General features: G+C 38.2%; 1 protein-coding gene across 5 annotated transcripts in view; it reads right to left on the bottom strand.

The window, feature by feature from the left end:
- PPM1A (protein phosphatase, Mg2+/Mn2+ dependent 1A) overlaps positions 1-16,774 on the bottom strand; it is a 41,023-nt gene extending 24,249 nt beyond the window's left edge. Inside the window, exons 1-2 of one of the 5 annotated variants that reach the window (XM_081049765.1) lie at positions 15,395-15,803; positions 14,583-14,673 (exon numbers count right to left, since the gene is read on the bottom strand). The gene's annotated coding sequence lies outside the window, so the exon portion shown is untranslated. Of the gene's footprint in view, positions 1-14,582; positions 14,674-14,779; positions 15,179-15,394; positions 15,804-16,453 lie in introns of those variants that run through there. The other 4 variants (XM_081049766.1, XM_081049768.1, XM_081049767.1 and 1 more) reach the window with 4 other exon arrangements.
- Between the last annotated feature and the right edge of the window lie 666 nt (positions 16,775-17,440).

Here is a 17,440-nt window from a genome sequence, read left to right as displayed (position 1 = left end):
ATAAGCATTTAATATAAATCACCAAGTAGGATTCATTTTAGGAATTTAACTATGAGCCAACATTCAGCAACCTACTAATATAAGTCATCTTTTAAAAAGTTCAAAGGAGAAAAACCATATGATCATCTCTTCATATGCTAAAAGGAATCTAATAAAATTAATTCCTTAATATAATACATATTTCAAAACAAACAGGAAGCACAGTCACTAGAACAATTCCCAGAAAAGAAACAAGATAAGGATACCTGCTCTTATCCTATTATTTAACAATGTCTAGAAATAGTGATCAATGCAGTAAAAGTCGAGGTTTTAAAAAAGGTATAAAATTATGAAATGAGATCAAATTATTATTTGGACATAATGACTATGTGATGGCAAACTCAAAATCTTAAGACATTACTAGGAAAAAAGAAAGTTCAATAAGGTTACCAGACTAAGAAAACTATTAATAATAATAATCTCTTAGAAAACACAAGTATAGCTAACTAAATAATTGATAAGAAATATTCAGGACTTTTAAGAACAGAGACTCAGGGTAAGACACTCCTTTTTCTTAGGTAGGAAGAGTCAATATTGTAAAGATGTTAACCTTCCCTTTATTAATCAATAAATTCAGTATAATCACAGCTGGGTCTTTTTGTTCCCAGACTTTGATAAAATTATCTCAAAATTCATAGGAAAGAATAAATGTTTGAGAATAGTCAAAACATTCCAAAAAACATAAGAATTTGCAATACCTAGTATTAAAAAAATCCAATTTATGATATTTAAGAGGGAATTGATCATTGGAATAGAATTGAGAGTCTAGAAAGAGAGCTGTGGGAACAAAAATTAAAAAAATAGTGTTAGAACAGCTGGCCTATTATTATTCCACTCCTACTCTCCTTTGAGGGTAGCTGAATCCCTACCACATATCTTAAAATAACTACCAGGTGATTAAAGATTTAAGTTTGAAATACTAATAACAAAACCATGCAAGTGCATCTAGGCAAATATTTCTATAATCTTATTACAAAAAAGGGCTTTTTAAGTATGACATCAATGGCAAAAAGGAAAAGACCTGCTCCAAAGTTATAAAAAGTGACTCCAGAGAATAAAACCTCAACACTATAAAACAGTTCATAAACATACGTGGCAAATACTTTAAAAAATTTTTTTTTTAATTGGGGAATATTGGGGAACACCGTGTTTCTCCAGGGCCCATCAGCCCCAAGTCGTCCTTCAAACTAGCTGTGGAGGGTGCAGCTCACTGACCCATGTGGGAATCGAACCATCAATCCTGTTGTTCAGAGCTCGCACTCCAAACAATTGAGCCATCCGGCCGCCTCAAGTGGCAAATATTTTTAAAATAAGCACTTGCAATATATATAAATTAATATTCTTAAAATAGACAAAAGGCTCTTTTAAAACAACAAATGAACACTTTAAAGGAAACGAAATGGACAAAGAACATGAACCGGCAATTTAATTCATAAAAGAATACAATTGGCCAATAAATATATGGAGCAAAGACCAATTCTCATTAGCCATTAAACACAAATTTATTTTTATCCGTTATTTTATCAAAGATTAAAAATTTATAATGTCCACTACTGGCAAAGGAGTAAAAATATGTACTTCTCGAAGGCAGGAGAATAAACTGGTACCTTTCTGAAGGATATGTATAATATATGTTCATTTTAAATGTTGACTTCCATTTAAATGATTTTATATATTCACACTCTGAAGTGTTCCTCTGTTTCAAATGTATTTCAAAAATAGATTATAAAACAGAAATATAAGACCAAGTCACCTGCTAAAGATAAACCTAGCAAATACAAAGCATTTTGTGAAGCTGAAACTGTGAGCTTCCTGGGCTCAAGTAACAGATGGAGAGAAGTCCACATCCTGGAGAGATAGTAACAGGGGCTAAAAATGTCCCGATGTACAGCAGCCCAAGCTCACTGAAGATGCAGTTATGTGTCCAGTGAGCAGAAGTATAGATCTTCTTTTAGCCTGTGACTTACTTATTCTTGGAGAGATAAGACTGATCCTGATGTTATCAAGAATCAGGGGAACCAAGCCTCCAATATAAGATATTGTTTCAGACTGGGCACCCCAGGCCAAGACATAGGCACACTCAAAAACACTGGATAAGAAGGGTGAAAAGAAAGAAAGCAAAACAAAAAAACTTCTGTTTAATATGAGACTGCAAAAGCAAACTCCAAAACACATGAGGAACACTAAACTAATAGACAGCCAACAAAATCAACAACTGTAGGAATTCAATTTAGAAAAAAATAATAATCTGAAAATAACTTAAAATGTGTATGTTTAGGATCCTTCCAAAGTTAAAATGAACTGTAGGCAGAAAGGGGGAAAAAAGAATTTTAAAAAGTCAGAAATCAAACCAGAATAGGTGGCTATTAAAGAGAGACAAAAAAAAAAAAAAAAAAAAAAAAAGAGAGAGAGAGAGAACCAAAGAACTTGAACATGAGAAAAACACTGAGAAACAAAAACTGAAGAAACATAAATTCTAGATGAACAAAGTCTAGATGTAAATTTGTAAAGTGGAAAATGATACTTAGGATTGCCTAGAACACAACACAAAGATTAAGAAGAAATACTAGAAAAGCAATATTCAAAGATATAAAGGCTAATGCATTTTCTAGAACTGAAGAAAGATATGCATCACCAGATCAACAGTGTATTTCAGGGTACCTACAGATAACACAGCATACACATACCTAGGCATATCATGGGAATGTGTTCAGAACATCAAGAATGGTAAAACAAACAATACTAACATTTATATCACACTTAAAATATGCAAGGCTCCGTCCTAAGTGCTTTACATATATTAATGTAATCATCACTACAATGATAGATACTTTTTCATAATCTCTGTTTAAACTTTTGTCCAAGGTCACACAGTAAATAGTGGTAACAAGATACAGAATAGGAATCTTTTTAAAAACTACCAGAGAGAAAAACTATACACAAAAATTATATACAAAAAATTGTATACAAACCTAGCAATTATGTAGAGAGCAGACTTTTCAGAGATCCAGCTTTACCAAGTTTCATAATGGTAGGGGGAAAAACATGTTAACCAAGAATTCTTTATTTGCTAAAAACAGAAAGTAATGTGTAAAATAGACTTTCAAACAAAAAGGGCCATATTCGGTAACTAAAAAGATTACTAAAGGATATACTTTAGTAAGATATACTACTTTAGGAAGAAAGGTGAATCCAGGAGTGAGACACAAGGAACAGCAGTAAGTACTACAGAAACTGGTAAAATGTACTGTCTGATTAAATTAGGCATTAACTATTAAAAAAATGAAACCTTTTTTTTTATGCTACAAAAAAGATAAATAAAATTGTAGGCAATTATACAAATGATGGAGGAATGTTTAGTGTTTAATCGAATATGAACTTATTTTAAAAATCACCAATTGTACAAGGGAACAAGCTGCCATGAGTAGGAGTTAACATATAATAAATGTAACTCACCTTAAGACTTCAGATAATTGGAATTAGCAAATATAAGGTATAAAATAACTATGCATAAAATGTTTTAACAAGATTTCCGAAAATCCCAGACAAATTAGAAAGAAAATTTACTTTAAAATTCCCAGGCAATTGGGAAATAATTAAATACCACTTTTGGAAATAAAAAACTTGTTGATAGTGAAAACTCAAATGATGACTTAAACAGTGGATTAGGAAAAAAATGCAGTAAATTTGCCCATTGAGTGATGAAATAAAAAATTATGTTCACTTAAAAAATTATGTTCACTTCAAAAAACCTACAACCAGAGGATGACAGAAAGGGGAAAGAGAAAAAGAAAATAAAATTCTCTAATGAGAGTAAGTAGCATAAATACTCCACAGATGCAGGAGCTAAGAAATTTAAGACTTGGACATTGTATACGCCTGGAAGCCCAGGAACTATTAACTAATCTCTCTGTTCATGTCAAGTCCCTGGAATTGAATATGTACTGTAATAGCAGAGTTCTCTCGACTCTAATAGCAACATTTATTCCACTGAGAGAATCAGAAAACACCAGCAAAATAATGGTACCTTAATTCTATACAGTAAAGCTTAATCTCATTTAACAAATGCTCCTCTGGTATTTCATTTTTTCTTAATATACTTAAATCATAGCAATTTTTAAATCCTCACATCTTACTTTAGGTAGAGGTACAAATTTCTTACAGGGTCCATTTTTTGCCATTCACAGAGCCAAGGTCTCTGTTTCAAATCTTCCTCAGGACATTTTCACCAAGTTTTTCTGGTTAAATATTTCTTTAACAAAGCTCAATCCTATAATTAGTTAAATCAACAAATATTCTTAAGCTTCTCCTTCTACAATGTAAATAAGCTATAAAACAGTTTGAAGATTTGCAGTTGACCTGAGCAACAAGAGAACTGGGGGCAATGACCCCTCCAATCACTCGAAAATCCAAGTACAATTTGACGCACGCAAAACTTAACTACTAATAGCCTACTGTTGACCGAAAGCCTTACTGATAACGTAAATAGTTGATTAGCACATACTTTGTCTGTTGAATGTATTATATACTGTATTCTTACAAAAAAAATAAGCTAAAGAAAATGTTAAGAAAATCATAACTAACAGAAAAAACATTTACAGTATTTATTGAAAAAAAAAAAACACGTATAAGTGGACCTGCGCAGTTCAAACATGTGTTGTTTAAGGATCAAATGTATATAGAGTTCTTTTGTAAAGAAAGGAATACTTGTTATTAAAATTATACACACAGATATTTTGTAAACTTGGTTTCAAATACTAAATTCACTTAAATCAGATAATATATTTTATCTGTTAAAAAATAAATCTCAATTGTTCTAAAAAAGGTAATCTGTCTTCATCACATGGTCCTTAAAAAAGTTACATACAAAATACGATGGCAGTATTTCTGATTAAGGAACTGAATATAGTGTTTGAAACATATCATTCAAGTGGTCAAATATAGGTACTAACAGCTCCTATTGGTCTGCACTCTCCTCATCCCAAATTTCCAGTTTGCTTATTATAGATCTTTACTTACTTTGAAGCTATACGAGGTGTGATCGAACAATTCGGTGAATGTTTAAATAAAAAAAAATATTACAGTAAGACACATCACTATTAATCCCCTTTAAAATTCTCCCCCTCACTTTGAACACACTAATCCCATCATTCTTGCCACTCTCTGAAGCAGTTCTGGAAGTCCTCTTTTGTGAGGGTCGTTAGCTGCATTGTCATGGCTGCCTCGATGTCCTGAATCATTTTGACTTTGGGGAAGAGCCAGAAGTCACACAGTGCCAGATCCGGTAAATAAGGTGAATGAGGACACACCATGTTTTTGACAGACATTGCCATAGACCAGAAGCAGTGTGTGACAAGGAGCATTATCATGAAGGAGGATAATTTATGGCACATTTTAAAATACACTTCTTTCAACCCAGTTGGTGCACCCAACTGACTGCACCAAACAAGTTGAAACTTGTCACACACTGTTACTAAGGTTCGATGCACTGCTCCCCATATTGAAGATCTCAGCCTTTCTGTGGACAGCAGCAGCCTTCACCATATTTTGTGATCACAACAGAAGGGCTCCATGTCACACATCACTTCTGATATGGCAACATCTGTCAAATAAAAACATGGTGTGTCCTCACCCACCTTATTCATTGGATCTGGTACCATGAGACTTCTGTCAAAATGACCATGAAAGGTACTAAACATTTTGAATCGATTTAGGACATCAAGGCAGCCACAACCGCAACTAAAGACACTCACAAAAAGACTTCCGGAACTGCTTCAGAAAGTGGCAAGAACGATAGGATCAGAGTGTTCCAAGCGAGGGGAAGTATTTTGAGGGGAATTAATGGCAATGTGTCTTTTACTGTAATATTAGGCTGGTACAAAAGTAATTGCGGTTTTTGTAATTATTTTCAACCTTTTAAACCGCAATTACTTTTGCACCAACCTAATAATTTTTTTAAATTTAATTTAAACATTCACCATAGTTTTTGATCACATCTCATATGTGGGATTCTGGCTCTTTGGGGGCACTTTTACTGACAGTCTCTAAAATCTCACTAACAATTCTAATCCAACCAGAAGGCCCCTGACTTATCAAATCAAGTAAGATTTTCCTTGATAGCGGCAACTTCTCAATTAGTGGCTATACTCTGGCTAATTCTAGACGTCTGAAGCAGCCCACTGAGTATAGGAGCACCCAGAAGAAGATTCTGCCCCTCCAATTAGGAAACCCCAAAGGGACAATGCCTTTAATTCTGTGAGAATTCTCTGAAGAATAATTCCAAGGTGAAATGGATTTCCCACTCTGCACTGGTTCAAACCTGAAGATCTTACAATAATCCAAAAGACAAAAATGACTACGGTTCAGCTTCAAAAATCCTACACAAAATTTTGGAAAGAAAGTATGTCAAGGATTCTAATCCTCATCAGAAAATGAAATTATCCTTTGTGCTTCACTGACATATAACTAAAATTCAAAATTCAGAACTGAAAATAATTTAAAATTTCACCTATCTTTTTATCTTCTATTACATCATAACATCTTTGCCTTCTATTTCTTCCCTCTAGGTCTTAATCTCTCCTAAGCAGTTGCGAAGTTTTATTCTTCTGCCTAATTCAGTCTCCTCGCAAATGTTATACCATTTCTATGCCTGCTCTTACCACATTGGCCCCACAGCCTGAGCAATCTCTTCTCTATTTTCCCTTCTTGCTTTTAATTCTTCCTCATTCTTGTGTTTAGAGGAATAAGAAGGTAAAGATCAGGCAAGCCAGTTGCAAAGGGAAGCATTCAGTCAACTAATGGAAGAGTTTGAGAAGTGGAAGAGAAATAACTACTACATCAACATTTTAGGGAAAGCTGAGGGGTACTGAGCAACCCACAGTGAAAAGCAGTACTGGAGGTGAGAACTAATGGTACATATTTATGGAAGTTATAATACTGGAGAAAAGCCTGATTCTTGGTTTAAATTTGGATATAATCTTTCAATTATTGAATAATTTCTCCTGGTCAGAGAATGAGAAAATAACCATTATTTAAGTTATAAAAGGAGGCTAAATTATTCATAACTGGCTATCTCATATACACAAGATGTTGATAAAAGCTAGAAACTGATCAAAATGTTATCTGGATTCCACCTACATAAAACACCCAAAAGACAAAAAACCCAGAGACAGAAAGTAGGTGAGTAGTTGACAAGAGCTGGGGGAGAGGAGAATGGGGAGTGACTGCTAATGAGTACAACGTTTCTTTTGGGGGTGATAAAAATGTTCTAAAATTAAATTGTGGTAATGGTTGCACAATTCTGTGAATATAGTAAAAAGTACTGAGCTGTGAATTTTAAATGGGTGAATTTTATGCTATGTGAGTTATATCTCAACAATGCCATTTAAAAAAATTACTCTGGTTTTATATGATTTTCTGTATCTATATTTTATTTTACACAAAAAAGTTTAAAAAATGGCAATTAGATGTAGTAGTATGGAAAATGTATTAAAATATTTTCAAAGATTAAAAAGTTACCTGAAAATTTCTCAGCTATTTTAATATTTCTTCATCTTAAAACTTCAACTAAATATTTACATCAGTATTTCAATTAAATATTTACTTAACCTCCTGCAACCAAATATCATCCAAATGAATTCTAATGCAAAATATTGTTACTGAGTTAAATACCCTAATTTAAATGCCCTAAATTAAAACTTTAAAAACCGTATTTCAAAAAGCAAACCAAAATCGACCAATCGAACCAACCAAAATAAGTCAGATAAAGCTTTTATGCTAAGTACTATTTCACATAAATAAAGCACATGACACAGGTCATTTTTTTCTATCAAAAACTATTAAAAAATAATTAGTCTGCTAAATTACTGTTCTGAGAATGTTAGATGGCAACAATTTACAAGTACTTACACCACAGTTAGTTTGCACAGGTATTAGCAGCAGCATTTGCAATTATACAAAATGTGTGTGAGACAGAGCTTGCCACTGTTCATGTGTACTTCATGTTTCACGATTTTTAATGTACCATCATCTTCTAGTCATGTGCTGTGATCTGAACTACAAACTCCATAGCTAGTCTTCTTAAATTTCTACAAAGGTATGTACTACACAATTTAAAGTAAAATTTAGAAGTATATAATTGCCTGAAAAATATCTAAGCTAAATTTAGTTGGAGTTTAGTGACTAGAAAAATTAGATACTGACCTATTTTCACTAACAATTACAGTAGAAGCAAATTTTTTTAAAAGTAGAAAAGATTTAAAAGGCATAGAGCTATTTAGTTTTTAAAATTTTCTAAGAATGGTTTGGTATTCACAATCTCAATTGTGCCTCATCTGTTAACTATTTCAAATTCCTCGGTTTTGGATAACTTGTGTCCAGATTAAGAAATGGATTCAATTCCCAGTTTGCTATTTTCTAATCCTTGTATATGTGAGGATTCAGATTCAGACTGACCCAGAAAAGAACAACTGACTTCTTCAGCCAACGCATCCTTTTCTCTTTTGCTTAAAACAAACAACACCCCTCACACAGTGTTTGCTCACAAACTTGCATGTTTAAGCTGAAAAAAGGGAAAATAAAACATTAAATATTTAAGAGGGTAAAAAGTTTATTCACTCACAAAATATGTGGGAATTCTAAGTCTTTGACACATATAAAGTGTCCCTGCTGGAAAAAAGGGGCAAAAAGTATTTTTCTCTTAAGATGACAGACTTCTGTCCATATAATCTAACATTCTTAAAACAGAATCATTCACTGAGTCCATAAACTGTGATATGAGATGTTTTGTGTGTATGGAAAAGGGTGCTGGGAAAGTACAGAAAAAAAAGGGGTTTGTTCTTTTTAAGTGAAAATTCTGTTTCTAATAGCTTTAATCCCTGTCTTTCTCTCTCTCTCTCTGTCTCTGTCTCTGTCTCTCTCTCTGTCTCTCTCTCTCTGCCACACCTCAAATGACATGGCCCAAAATGAATTTCTCAACTCCCTACCACTTCTCCTACCCAGTTCCCCGTCTCAGGAAATAGATCTACCATTAGTCATGAGCTCACAGAATCCTGTATTTCCCTTATCATAGCACATAAGACTCTGTAAATACATTATCTCTCATTTAAGATTTAAGATTAAGATCCATGAGGGAAGGGAGCCTGTCTTTTTTATTCATAGTACTTAACCACACAGTGACACTTGATTAATATATAGGACAAATGACTGTGACTTCTCCCTTGTCAACAGAGTTAGGAATTCTTTTCTACCTAGGTATTCCCAGAGAAGATGACCTGCAAACAAACTCTATCCTACAATTTCCACTGGTTATACTATAGAAAACATACTGTTCATTTTTTAAATCTCTACAGAAATATAATTGATTTCTAATAAGAAAATACTGGACTGTAAAGCAAATCTTCAGCTTAAAGTTTAAAGTTTAGCTTAGAGGTTTATAGGAACACAGACTACTCATATATTAGATATCTGTTTGGTTCACATTAAATCAATTGACAGTTATTTCCCACCTTTAACTAATACATTGCCTAATTACTGTGATTCCACAATTCCTCTCTGTTTAAAAGGATGCCTAGTTTGTAATATTTGCAACTGTAACTCTGGAAAGAGATGCATGATTTTGAATGTCCTGTTAATCTTCAAAGCCCAAACACAAGAAGTTAAAAAGAAACCTTTAGGTACATAATCAGTCAACTTTATTTTCTATACCAGCATAAACTCTGCCACATTTCAGATTTGTATAATCTTCACTCTTAAATATCAGCCAAAATAATGCATAGCAAGAGTCATAAATATCTGCTCCCCCAAAGCTCTTAACTTCTTCCACCACCTCCTACAGCAATCACTCCCTCTCAGGTTTGCCTAATACTATACTTATAAAATATCTGAATGTCGACGACCCACAAGGCAAAGCTTTGGTGATAATAAAAAGTTATTGTATTTTGCCCTTCAGAATTTTATAATTAAATTGAACACACAATTATAATTAAAACACAAATACCTAGTAGTAAAGTATATGACTAAAGCCATACAAATAATACAATAGATACTGCTAGAGAAATACATGTACAGAGGAAAGGAGAGAGGAAATACTCTGGTGATCAGATCAGGGAAGGTTTTGTGGAAGAGGAAATATTAGAAATGAGCCCTGATAAAGGACAAAACAAAAGCTGGAGAAGGCAAGAATTCCAAGCTACCGATTAGCATAAGCAAAGACACACAGAGAAAAGTACAGGGTGTGTTCCAGGGAGGGCAAGTGTACCAGTTTGGTTGAAATAGATCAGTCCTGAGGTCCAATCATGGAAAAACCTTCAAAAGCCAAATCAAGAATTCTAAACTTTATTCTAGAGGCAAAAGAAGTCACTAAGTATATTGAAAAGATAAATAATATGATGAAAACAATATTTTAGGAAGAATTTTGTAATGTTTATAGAATGGGGGAGGGAGATACAGTACAAGATGCTAGTGGGAAAGACCAGTTAGAGTTCTAAAAAAAACATGGTTTGGGTATGAGGTAATAAGACCGAACTGTTCCAATACAATTCTTCAATTTTAAATAACCCAGGACTCACACATAAAGCTTTAATGCCTTTTATGAAGACTCCCTATTTATTTTTTACAGGAAGAACTAAATTAGAATAATTTAGTTTTCTTATTCTTTCATCTTTTCCTGCAGCAATATCTTATTGCCTGTTTCTAGTCATGAACTGTTAACTTTTCAAAATACCAACCCTTGTATTTCCTTCACTTACTGAACATTCACCTTTGCTTTATTACTTACTTTATAGCCTCCGTTTAACCATCTACTCCCACCTAATCATAATTCTAAACCCATGATTTTTCTCCAGCTTCGTACAAATAAAACTACTCATACTCAACTTTCTCTTCCATTACCTCTTAACTTTTAGTCTATTCACATACAAGTTCTATATACCGGCAAGCTTTACAATGTATTCTAAAGTCTCTAACCACTCTCTTGTAGTTTTTATAGCTTCCAGGATCACTGCTAAAACTATACTCAAAGACAAGCCTCTCATACCTACTAAATCTCTATTCCCCTAAGAATCCCAAGATTTCATATGCTCAACAGCAGCTACCATATTTCTTTGGTACTTTATCTTCAAGGTAGAAAATATGTTAAGTGCATTATATAATCATCTCATTTAATCTTCAAGATTACCTTATTAGAAAGGATTCATTTGACATAAAGAAAACTAAGGCTTAGAGAAATCAGGTGCCCAAGACCGCCCAACTAAGAAGTTTTACCTTTTCCTCTCTGTAGTCTTCAACTTGGTTCCACTGACTATGTTCTCAGAAACATTTCCCTTAGACCTTCATTAAGGTTATTTCCTCAATCTGAACAATGATAGTTGAGGATATAAAATTGCTGAGCTCTGTTGACTTCTGCAACTTTGGGAATGAGAAAATGAACTTAACTTCTTAAATCTTTTCTGAATGTTTTAGAAGGGATCATTGCATTGGAAGACTTAATTAAATTTATGAAAGTTCTAGGAACCTGGATCAGAAGTACTAACATTAAGCTTTTCAAATTTTGATTCCTAGGAACAAGGCTTGTCTAATTGGGAAAAATCCTCAGAAATATTTTGAAAATAATTTTGTATCTACATAGATCTGATCCTGGCATATAACTTAGATTCTGAGCCTATATTTCTTCATTTGTAAAACAGAAATATCATGTTAGAAAGAGGGTTGTGATGAAAACTAAAGCCTGACATAAATGGCCAGTAAGTTATAGCTTTTATTATTCACTTTCTTCTGATCTAAAAGTAGTTTGGTCTCAGCCACAAAAACTCTAATGACTTTCAAACCAGACCCTAAATATGAATACTACATAAATTTGGTCAATGGATTCCAAATGAACATATTAAGAATTATAAAAACTCAAATTCCCTCCTTTATCACACATTTTACTCAATGAATGTTTACATCCAGTACCTTTCCCTCAGTTTCTTATAAAAATTCTAAAGTTCATTACATTTTACATAAAAGAATACTGAAGCTCACCTCTCTTAACTATTTTCTCTAGCTCCTAGTACCTGCCTCAGCAAAAAAAAAAGCTAGGTAAAGAGATAATCTAGGTGGTACACAAATAGGACATGCAAAGGTCAAAACCATCAAGGAATATATTCTGGAGACTCATAATAAAATATAAAATTGTTACTTGTGTAATATGGAACACATTAGATATTAGAAAGAGGAAAAGAATAACATAATCAACCTTCTGATTTTGATATAATTTAACCCAAGCTTCTTTCATATAATAGTGGTTAATAATCCTAGGTAGAAATTCAGAGAATTTATACATCCTGGCTAATGGTGAAATAATAAATGAAGCAACTGAATTTTTAAAATTTTGTCACCAACATTATTTGAGATGGAAAACAGAACATATTCTGGCATAAGGTTACTACCCAAGGTATAGGAAGACACAAACTTTTACCTAGTTTCCTCATAAAACCTCCCCTCCCCCAAGGTCCATGTATTTCACAGGGTCACACTGCATTTTATCTTCTTGCTTAGCCCTTATTAAGGACTCTCCTTGAGCTGACTTTCTAACATGGCTGCCTCCTTCCTCTGATTTGATTAAGGATGGAAAGCAGTCAAGAGTACCACTCATGATCAGGAGCCCAGGCAAAAGTTAGATAATCATTTGGGGTGATCATCAACATATCACCTTATAATTATTTCTACATGACCACGGACTTCCACCTTAAGAAATTAATCCAGCTCCCATGGGTGAGCACTTTAGGGATAACAAGCTCCCTGTGGACATATGTCCATCTTTAGTTTTAAATTATTAAATAAATAAACATTCATAGTTAACCCAGAATCAGCTACACAGTCTGTTAGCCATTACAATACATAGTCTAGGTGTAATGTGAATAAATTCAAAGACTGCAGGTTTTTTGTAACTGCTTAGCAATATTTACATGTGACAACATGATGTTGCTATAGATTTCTTTGGGGGAAAAAACATTAGGTATTGGGGAACAAATTTTCATACGGAGGTTTATTAAAAAATAATCAAGACACAGCTTGAACTGACAGAAAAACCTTATAATGCCCTTCACATCAGATTACTAAGGGTTGTGCGATTGTTCAAAACTGTAGTCTCAACCACTGTTTGTCTCCTGTGGAATCTCTACCCTCCTTCCTCCCAAGAGTTTTCCTAGATTTCCCAATACCAACAGAAAAATCAATAAAGGCTACCTATAGGAATATCTTTCCTAAAGAACAATACCAACTTAAAATTCTTTTACATAAGACAAAACCCAGAAAGAAAATCAGCTTTAGAATGCTGAACCTCTAAGTACACACCAAAGCATACTGAATAGACCATGTTAAGAGAATCAAAAATATTTAACTGGCAGTACATTCGATAATATAAACTACCGCTTTGGTTTTACTGATTTGTAAGCTGAGACGCAAAAAGTTAAAGGACTCATCCATGGACACCGATATTTGGAGCATAGCCATGACTAAACAATTCTTGTCTCCTAGTGTAGTGCTCCCTTCAACAGTTTATACTGTAATTATGGTCATCACTTCAGCCCTTCAAACTAAAATATAAACAGATACAATCCGTGTTAAAATACACACACACACACACACACACACACAAATCGGATGACTGCAGCATTCAACCATGTTATTTCTCAAACATATACTATGGTAGCTAGCCAAACTTTACCAGTCTTAATATACCTAGCCCATAATGACTTCATTGATATGAAAAATGTTTAATTATATTAAATAAAATATGTCTTAAGCAACTTCCATGGGCAGTTCATTATAGTTTTGACGTGGAATTGTTCTAACTTGCAAGTTAAAAGTAATCATCACTACATGATTGGATGTTTAATCAGATATATGGGAATTACACGTAAGAGAACTGTAACATCAGGCAAGGAATGTTACTTTGTGCTTCAAATCATTTGCTAGCAAAGGAAACGTTAAATCAATAACGTTAACAGCTATGATTAGAAAACGGACTGGAGGGTGGGTCACTATCTTCCTAGTCAGTTTTGTAATGTGTATTGTAGAAATACAATCTTTGGCAAAGGCCAGGTAGGTAAAAATATAAAACTATAAAAGTGAGGTTGTTCTAGAGTTGGGGAGCAAGCCCTGCTGGACTTCTGAGAGCTCTGGAACCGGTAAGACTCAGTCCTGTTTAAATCAATAAATCCGCTGACACTTCAGGGCTCTTTGCATCCAAAAAGAGATTGTTTAAAATCCCAACTTGCAAGTTTGAAAGGATTAAGCCTTTTTTTCAACACAATTTTTTTAAATTTCTAATCTTTCCATGTCAAAATCACTTCCTTTGGGAAAATAATACCTATCTCCCACAGATTTTTTTACACCTCTCATACTCTTCCAGCAATTTCTTAAAAGGCTCCTTAATCTAATTAGCAGAAAACAGTGTCGGGGGCGAGAGCGGCGCACAGTGTCTTGGCGTGGACAGCTGGGGTTGTGCCCTCTGTGGATGTGCGAAGTACCAGGAGTGGCTTGAGGAAAAGGGAAAATACCTCAGGTAATGAGATTTTCAAAACGTATCTACAACTGCAGCTGGTAGAAGGCTCTCCACAGTCAGCTCTCTTTCGAGAAATTATTTCAAATCTACAAGCAGAACAAAACCATACTTCAACGAAACTAACACCAAGAACTTTTACCCACACATTTACACGGTTAAAAAGACCAGGCAAAGAAATCAGTGTGGTTTTACTTCAATGGATTTGTTCGATGCCTTAATAATGAATGAACTGGAGGCATCACTGGCTTGAGTTCTCAAGGAGTCTCACTCTCAGTTCTGCCCCCGATAAAATCCGACGCAAATGCTACACAATTTGGTATTTCGAGGCTAAGTCCGGTGCAAAGGAAGCCTCCCCCCTTCTTTCTCCGGTCGCCCTCCCCGGGGTTGGAGAGCAGGGAGGCGCGGCGCGGAGGGTGGGGGCGCCGGGAGCCCACTCCCCGCCCGGGAAAAGTTCCACGGGCCGCTCTAGGGCCAGGCCGGCCTGCGGCCCACGGCCGCGTCGCCGCCACCAACACCCAAGCCGGCGCAGGCGGCCAGAGGGTCGCGCCCCCTCCCCGCGCCGCCGCGCAAACACCCCGCCCCCGCCTCCCCGCCACCGCCCTCGCGGAGCGTTAACCCCTCGCCGTCCGAGCCCGGCTCCGGGGAGGAGGCCGGGCCAGGGGGTGGAGTTGTCGCGTCTCCTCCCGGGAGCGCTCGGGCAGACGCCTGGCTTGTTTACAGGCCCCAGGCCCCAGGCCTGGCCGCCACCGCCGCCGCGCAGGCCCGCGCCGGCCGCCCGCCCGCCCTCGGCCCATGCGTCGCGCTTACCCGGAGCAGCCGCGGGCGGGCAGGTCCCTGGTCGGCCGAGGCGGCGGCGGCGACGGCGGCCGGGGAGGGGGCGGGAAAGGGGTCACCACGGCTGCGGCCGGCCAGGTCAGGCAGGGGAGGGGGCGGACGAGGGGAGGAGCCGGGCTGCGTCCGGGCCCCCGCTCTCGGCGCCCTCGCGGCTCAGATCATCCAGGCGTTGGAACAGGAGGCGGAGAGCGGGTCCCGGAGGAGAAGGAGGAAGAGCCAAAGATTCATTGCTTTCGCGCCCCACCTGCCTGGAGCCCCCCCACCCCCCCTCCCCAGCCACCCGCTCCTGAGCTGCAGCCGCCCGAGCACCCGAAGCTGCGGGCCCCGCCGGCGCCGAGACCACTGCTCCCTCGCTCCCGCGCGCGCTCCCGCCCCTAGCAGCGCCGCCGCCGCCGCCGCCTCGAGCGCGTCCCCGCGCAGGCGCGCCCACGAAGGCGCCGTGCTGCCCCACCCCCACTCCTCCGCCCGCCCCACCCCGCCCCTCCGGGTTCGCCGCCGCTACAGCTGAGGCGCGACGCAGCAGCTGGAGAGACCCGGATGTCGTTGGGCAGGAACTGCGGCGAGTGGCGGCAGGCGGGGGAGGAGCGGCCGCCGATGACGCCACTGCCCTACCCAGCTTTTCTCGTCTCGGCAGCCTAGCGGCCGGGGCCCCAGGCCGAAGCCGAAGGGAGCATCCAAATCCCGGATCGGAACCGCGACTGGGACCTTGGGCCCCGGCGCCGGGAGCTGCTCCGAGTGTGCGACTGATAGGATCCCGGAGAATGGAGAGCTCTCCAACGCCTGCAGTCTCCCGAGCCAGGGCGTCCGCGTCTCCGGTCCCGGCGCTGCCACCTGTCTACAAATACCCACCCAAACCCCGCGGAGACGCTTTCCACAGAGCCCCGAGGACCGACCCAGCCGCGGACCGCAGCCGCCTGGCTGCTGTAGCGCAAACGCGCGCTGGGCCCCTGGCCGCCGCCAGACCCCCTTCCCCAGGGCCCCACGGTTCCCGAGCGACCTCGGGAGGACCACGCAAGTGCCCCAGCCACACACCTCGCGTCCCGAAGGGCAGCGACACACGCAGCCTGCCGCCGCCCACCTACAGACACGCACAGGGCACATGCTGAATTCCTGGCAGGTTTTCTGTGTAGCTGTAGCTCGTGGCATCCCACATTGTATTTATTTTCACTTGTTACAGTCACATGATTCTGTCAACGGGACCTCCAACGACCTCCAGTGAGGTTAAAGGAACGGAGGATTTTTCAAAAATCTGTGGCATAATCCGAAACATTAACAGCTACTTGTATGAAGAGTTGGAGATCAACTAAACCTAATTGAAACTGCACGTGCAGGAGGCCAAAATCCAGTTCAGCTAGCTAGACTACGGAAAACCCGGCCCACGCGGTTTGCCGACGCCGGGGATAGAATGACAAACGCTCGCAGGCCAATGAATCAGAACTGGGGAGCAGTACATCACCAGCACGGGTTCCCATTGGCTGCGGTGCCTTTCCCTTGTCAAAGGCTTAACCTGTTCAGGGATTTGACCTACACCACATTTGCAGGAACGTAACTTAAAAGAAAAATCCGTGTTAAAAAAAAAAAAGTTATCTGGTATACACTAAGGAAAAACACATACTTCATTGTAGGAGGCAGGTACTTTAAAAAGAACACAGGAAAATATTAGCCAAATTGTATTCTGACAAATAAAAAGCTAAATTTATGATGCGGCCTCTCCATTTTATCTCAGGAACTTACGATAGCAAGTTACACCCTGCTACTTTGTATCTCCTAAAACCACTCTGTTGCCCCAGCTCTTAGATCAAAAGCATCCTATTTATTCTGTCTTTCTGCCACCAGCAAACGTTTAGCTGCTTTTAAATTTGTAGAAGCCATCTCCAGTTTCTTCAACATGACTTTCTTGGGAAGATTCTGTTCCTTTCATTTTTAGCCCTGGGACCTAACAAACTACCGCCAAATGGTCACTGGCAGGCCAAAATCTTCAAGGAACTCAAAACAATCACTTTACCCAATATATTTGGG

The sequence above is a fragment of the Rhinolophus hipposideros genome, assembly GCF_964194185.1.
Source record: "Rhinolophus hipposideros genome assembly, chromosome: 5".
NCBI classification, from domain to species: domain Eukaryota; kingdom Metazoa; phylum Chordata; class Mammalia; order Chiroptera; family Rhinolophidae; genus Rhinolophus; species Rhinolophus hipposideros.
Note: the sequence above shows the minus strand (reverse complement) of the source record. Positions and strands in the feature narration are given on the sequence as shown.